This window comes from Lotus japonicus, chromosome 3 (genome assembly GCF_012489685.1).
Source record: "Lotus japonicus ecotype B-129 chromosome 3, LjGifu_v1.2".
In the NCBI taxonomy this organism is placed as follows: domain Eukaryota; kingdom Viridiplantae; phylum Streptophyta; class Magnoliopsida; order Fabales; family Fabaceae; genus Lotus; species Lotus japonicus.
Genome location: NC_080043.1, coordinates 27,614,550 through 27,620,549, shown reverse-complemented (window position 1 = coordinate 27,620,549; position 6,000 = coordinate 27,614,550).

Here is a 6,000-nt window from a genome sequence, read left to right as displayed (position 1 = left end):
ACAAAAGTTCACGGTGACCGCAGTCAACCAAATCACGTGAAGCCACACCGGCCCACAAGGTTCACGGGAGACCGCAGTCAACCAAAATAACTCCCTCGCGTGCAAGGTACCATCGTTCTCATGGACCATAGTCTACCTGACCTATGTCCAAATTATTCACATTTACTTGCAAGCGAGTTTATTACACTTTTCTCTTTGTTAAGTCTCTAAAGTCAATCCTAGAGTCTTATCATACTCTTTATACAACAACCTTCACAACACAACATTCACGAGTTACAAGGGAATTACGGCTAGGTGAGCGACCCTTGAACCATTAACTGAGAAAATAAATATAATCCACGTAAAGGAACGCAAGAACATTCACTCATGCATAATATATCATCGCAACTTCAACATATTGACAGCAGAAACAACTTTCACAAAAATAGAGCCACAGAATGCATCTTTCAACCAAAAATCACGTATGATACCTTTCTAGAAAGCTATTTTAAATACCTACAACTCTCTATTTACACACTTGTTCATTTGAGTCCCAAAATTAGGTGATATTAGGCCTTAAAGCTAACTGTCCGGAACAGGAAAAAAAACAGGTGTGACAGTTACTAAACACGACCCCCAGATCACATTACTAAACCAAAAATTATGATTTTTATATGTATGGAAAGATATTTCGAAAATCTACAACTTTCATTTTAATCACTTTTTCATTTGATGACCTTAAACAGGTAAAAAGGGGCTCTGAAGTCCGCTGTCCAGTACAGGAAACTGGCAGCGAAACTCCCATGGCTCTATGGTTTTCAAAAATAATTTTCCTTCCTTCCCCTTTGATCATGGCAATCTTGGTACAGCCCCAACAACCCAAATATCCACTAAAAATTTCAGAACCAAACATTTAGCAAGGATCATGTTATAACAAGTGCAAAATAGCACAAAACTTAACAAATACCATGGCAACTCGCATAAAATCATAGATTCAGATCATAAACAACGTTTGAGGATCATATTCATGGCTTTTCAAGAGAAAAATTCCAGCAAGCCAGCATGTACAGGAAATCATGCAAAAACAGTCCAAAACTCAAGTTGTTTCTCATGGCAATTCATGGCATATTCCCTAAAGAACCTACCCATTCCTAGAACCAGCCCTTACCTTGGGTTAATGGCCTGAAAAGAAAGAAAAGATGAAGATTCAAGATCAAATAGCTTGCTGTCCACGTCCTTCTTCTTCCCCTCCACGCGGTTCCCTTTCCTCGCAACTCCTCCTTCACGCGCAAGGTGTTATGGGTGGTGATGGTGGCCGGCGGTGGCTTGGATGGTGGTGGTTCTTGGAGCAAGATGAAGGAGATGAGGGTGTGTTTACGTGATTAGCTTCTGTTTTTCTGAAGTATGAAAGAAAGAAAGAGAAATTGATTTTTCTCTCCCCTTTTTCTTACAAAACTGGCGGTCAAGGGAAAATAGTGGGCTAGGGTGGTGGTTTTTGGGTTTAATGCTGGTTTAAGTCAGAGGGGACAGGGTTTAATTGGTACTAATCACTCTTTACTTCAGAAAAAAAAAATCAAAATCTCCCTCCCTTTTCTCCTTGCAAGGCTGCGGCATCACCACTAATGGGCTAGGGTTTTCATAACCCTAGCTCCTTCCTTCTCATCCAAGTCACTTGGCCCACTTAGCCTCTTCTTAATCTCCTGATCATGATCTCATAAGTTCACTAACCAACCCAAATAACGCATTAACCAAGGCTTAAGCCCAAAGTTTTAAGTTAGAGCTCGTAAGGTCTGGGCAGCTGGACCTTTGCTCACTAAAACGGGGATATCTGAAGCTAAAGATATTGGATTGACTCGAAACCACTTGGAGAATTTACTAGACCTGAAGGGCTACAACTCTCGTGAAGGAAGTTTTCCGAAATGAAGTTGTTAAGACCCTCTAAAAATTCACACAAGTTGACAGTTCTAATCTGCCAGTTATCAAACGTTAGCTAAAACTTCAATTTTATTCAAACTTCCATAAAATTGTTCCAAATTGAACTTAGGGCCTTACAATACCACCCCCCTTAAAATAGTTTCGCCCTCAAAACTTAAGGGTTTACAAATAAATCGGGGTGTGACTCCTGCATCTTATCCTCTAACTCCCAGGTCGCGTCACCAGTCTCTTGGTTCCACACGACCTTCACTAAAGGCACCTCCTTGTTTCTTAAGCGCTTTATGCTTCGGTCGACGATCTTGATGGGTGGCACCTCCATTGTCAGATCATCTCTCAGCTGTATGTCGTCTGGCGTAATCACATGCGAATCATCTGCCATGTACTTCTGCAACTGCGACACATGAAGAACGTCATGGATGTTGGATAGAAACGGTGGTAGGGCGATCCTGTACGCCACCGGTCCAACTCGCTCCGTGATTTGGTACGGCCCAATAAACTTCGGAGTAAGCTTCTTGGACTTGATTGCCCTTCCGACACCTGTCATCGGGGTAACCCGCAAGAAGACATGGTCTCCGGCCTGGAATTCCCACTCCTTGCGTCGGTTGTCGGCGTAACTCTTTTGGTGACTCTGCGCGGTTCTCATCTTTTCCTGAATTCTCCTGACTTCCTCGGTGGTCTGTTGCACCAATTCCGGGCCAATCACCAAATTTTCTCCATCTTGATGCCAGCATAAGGGCGTACGACACCTCCGACCGTACAAAGCTTCGTAAGGTGCCATGCCGATGCTCGCATGGAAACTATTGTTGTAAGTGAATTCGATCAGTGGCAGCATCTCATCCCAACCGCCCTTGTGATCCAACACACAGGCCCGTAGCAAATCTTCCAGCGACTGGATTGTCCTCTCTGTCTGCCCATGGGTTTGGGGATGATAGGCAGAGCTCAATCTCAACTTAGTTCCGAGGGCCTGCTGTAAGGCTCCCCAAAAGTGAGAGGTAAACCTCGGATCTCTGTCTGACACGATGCTGGTCGGCACACCATGCAGACGCACAATCTCAGCCACATAAATCTCCGCCAATTTCTCCACCTTGTACTTCAGGTTGATCGGGATAAAATGAGCGGTCTTTGTCAAACGATCAACAACAACCCAAATTCCATCGAATTTCCTCCGAGTTAAAGGTAAAGCCGTCACGAAGTCCATAGAAATACTGTCCCACTTCCACTCTGGGACATCTAGTGGTTGCAGCTTCCCTGCGGGCTTCTGATGCTCTACCTTCGCTTTCTGACATGTCAAGCAAGTAGAAACATACTCAGCAACCTGCTTCTTCATCCCAGGCCACCAGAAGTGAAGTTTCAAGTCCTGATACATCTTGTTCATATCGGGCTCAACCTACTCTTGTGCCCTTCATCCAGGATCAATCTTCTCATTTCTGCATGATTAGGCACACATATCCGTCCCTTGCATCGCAAAATATTGTCATTTCCAATAGAGAACTCTGGTGCCTTTCCCTGAGTCACACGGTTTCGCCACTCATATATCCCTTCATCAGTCTCTTGTCTAGACTTGATCTCTTCCAAAAGTCCACTTGACACCGTCACCATTCCGAAACTCAGTCTTCCTGGTGCGAGCTTAACGTCCAAGCTCAGATCTCGGAAAGCCTCCAACAGTTCTAACTCCTTGACCATCATTGAGGACACATGTATAGCCTTCCGGCTGAGAGCGTCGGCTACGACATTGCTTTTCCCCGGATGGTACTGTAGAGTGAACTCATAGTCCTGAAGAAATTCCATCCACCTCCGCTGCCTCATGTTCAGATCCTTCTAATCAAATAAGTACTTTAAACTCTTATGATCGCTGTAGATCGTGAACGTACTGCCATAGAGATAGTGTCTCCAAATCTTGAGAGCATAAACTATGGCAGCCAACTCCAAGTCATGTGTGGGGTAGTTCTTCTCATGAGTCTTCAACTGCCTTGAAGCATAGGCAATTGCGTTCTTATCTTGCATCATTACACACCCCAAACCATTGTGTGACGCATCACAGTACACGTCATAAGGTTCTCCTTCCTTAGGTAAAGCTAGTATGGGTGCGGTGGTCAGCCGCTTCTTCAACTCCTGGAAACTAGCCTCACACTTCTATGTCCACGCAAACGGTTGATTCTTCTTCGTCAACTGGGTCAACGGCAAAGTCAACTTTGCATAATCTTTGACGAATCGTCTATAGTAGCCAGCAAGCCCAACAAAGCTTCTGATGTCGCTTGCCGTCTTAGGTTGCTCCCATGACAGAATCGTCTCGATCTTGCTAGGGTCCACTGCCACACCCTGACTTGATATGACATGCCCCAAAAATTTCACCTCCTCCATCCAGAACTCACACTTTGAGCCGTTAGCATATAGCTGTTTCTCTCGCAACACGCCCAACACCTGGCGTAGATGCTCCTCGTGTTCCTCTCTACTCTTCGAGTAGATTAGGATGTCATCGATGAATACCACCACGAACTTGTCCAGGAATGGTCTGATCACTATGTTCATGTAATCCATAAACACTGCGGGTGCATTAGTAACCCCAAACGGCATCACAAGATATTCATAATGCCCGTATCGAGTCCTGAATGCGGTCTTCTGGATGTCAGATTCCTTGACTCGGATCTGATGGTATCCTGACTTAAGATCTATCTTCGAGAAGATCACCGCTCCTCTAAGTTGATCCATCAAGTCGTCTATCCGAGGCATCGGATAACGGTTCTTCACCGTCACCTTATTCAGCTGCCGGTAATCCACACACAATCTGGACTTCCCATCCTTCTTCTTTACCAATAGCACAGGTGCACCCCATGGCGATACGCTAGGTCGAATGAATCCCTTTGAGGATAGATCATCCAACTGCTGTGCCAATTCTGCCAACTCCGCTGGGGCCATACGATAAGGTGCCATTGATATTGGTCCAGTACCAGGCACAATGTCAATAGAGAACTCCGTCTCTCTGACTGGTGGCAAGCCGGGTACATCTCCTGGGAACACATCGACATACTCCTGTACCACCAAGATATTGCGCACATCACCATCATGTTTTGCTTCGGCAACGATAGAGTTCACATACGCCGGTGAACCCTTCCCCAGGCTGTACGAGTTTAAGTAATCCGTAACGCCGGGATCTGGGAATACTACCGCCTTGTTAGCACAATCTAAGAGCACGTGATATTGCGCTAACCAATCCATTCCCAAGATCACATCCAGCTCTTTAAGCTCTAAACAGACGAGGTTGGAAAAGAACTTCCGATCCTCGTAAACCAACGGACATTGTAAGCATGCCGTGCGCGTAACTAATTGATCGGCGGCAGGGGTCGTCACCACCAAATCGAATGGTAAATCAGCAGTTAGCAATCCTAACTTTTTCACACACTCCTCAACAATCTCAAGTATCACGGCAATGATACTAATTTCAGACAATTCCACCGTCAAGCAAACATCTTAGCAAACAAGTCTACCCAATCCTCACCGCGGAATTTCAAAAACACCTTTCTCAAAAACAAAATACAACGAGTTCGGAAACTCGTAAGCCCAAAACCCTTAGTGCTCTGGTTTCTCAACCGGAGCTCTGATACCACAATGTAACGCCCCGATTTCTCGAGTGTTACACAGTAACTAATTAACCAATTTTCGTAAAGAGTTTTCGTCGATTCACTTATTAATCTTCAATTAATGACAAACCTTTCATTTTACGAAAACTCTTGTAACATAACCTTTCCAAAAACACGCGGAAGTAACCAACATCGTAAAACTTTTTAAATAACCAACTGTAAAGAGTACGAATCAAAGGCCTGAATGAAAATAAAGATTACATCAAAACTTGTTCATTCGAATTTAAGCAATAAAATTGTTCGATACCAACACTTCGGAAACTCTCAACCCCAACAGAAAACAAAAGACTCTCAACCCAAACCCTATTCCTTAGCCTCTTCCTCTTCCTCTGAAGTGTAGTCGTCCTCCGGTATTGGCACGTCACGTAGCATCAACTCCCAAGAATGAGTCATCGCCATTATCTTCACGACCATCTACCCCCCCCCCAAATAAACACATAGCAAACAA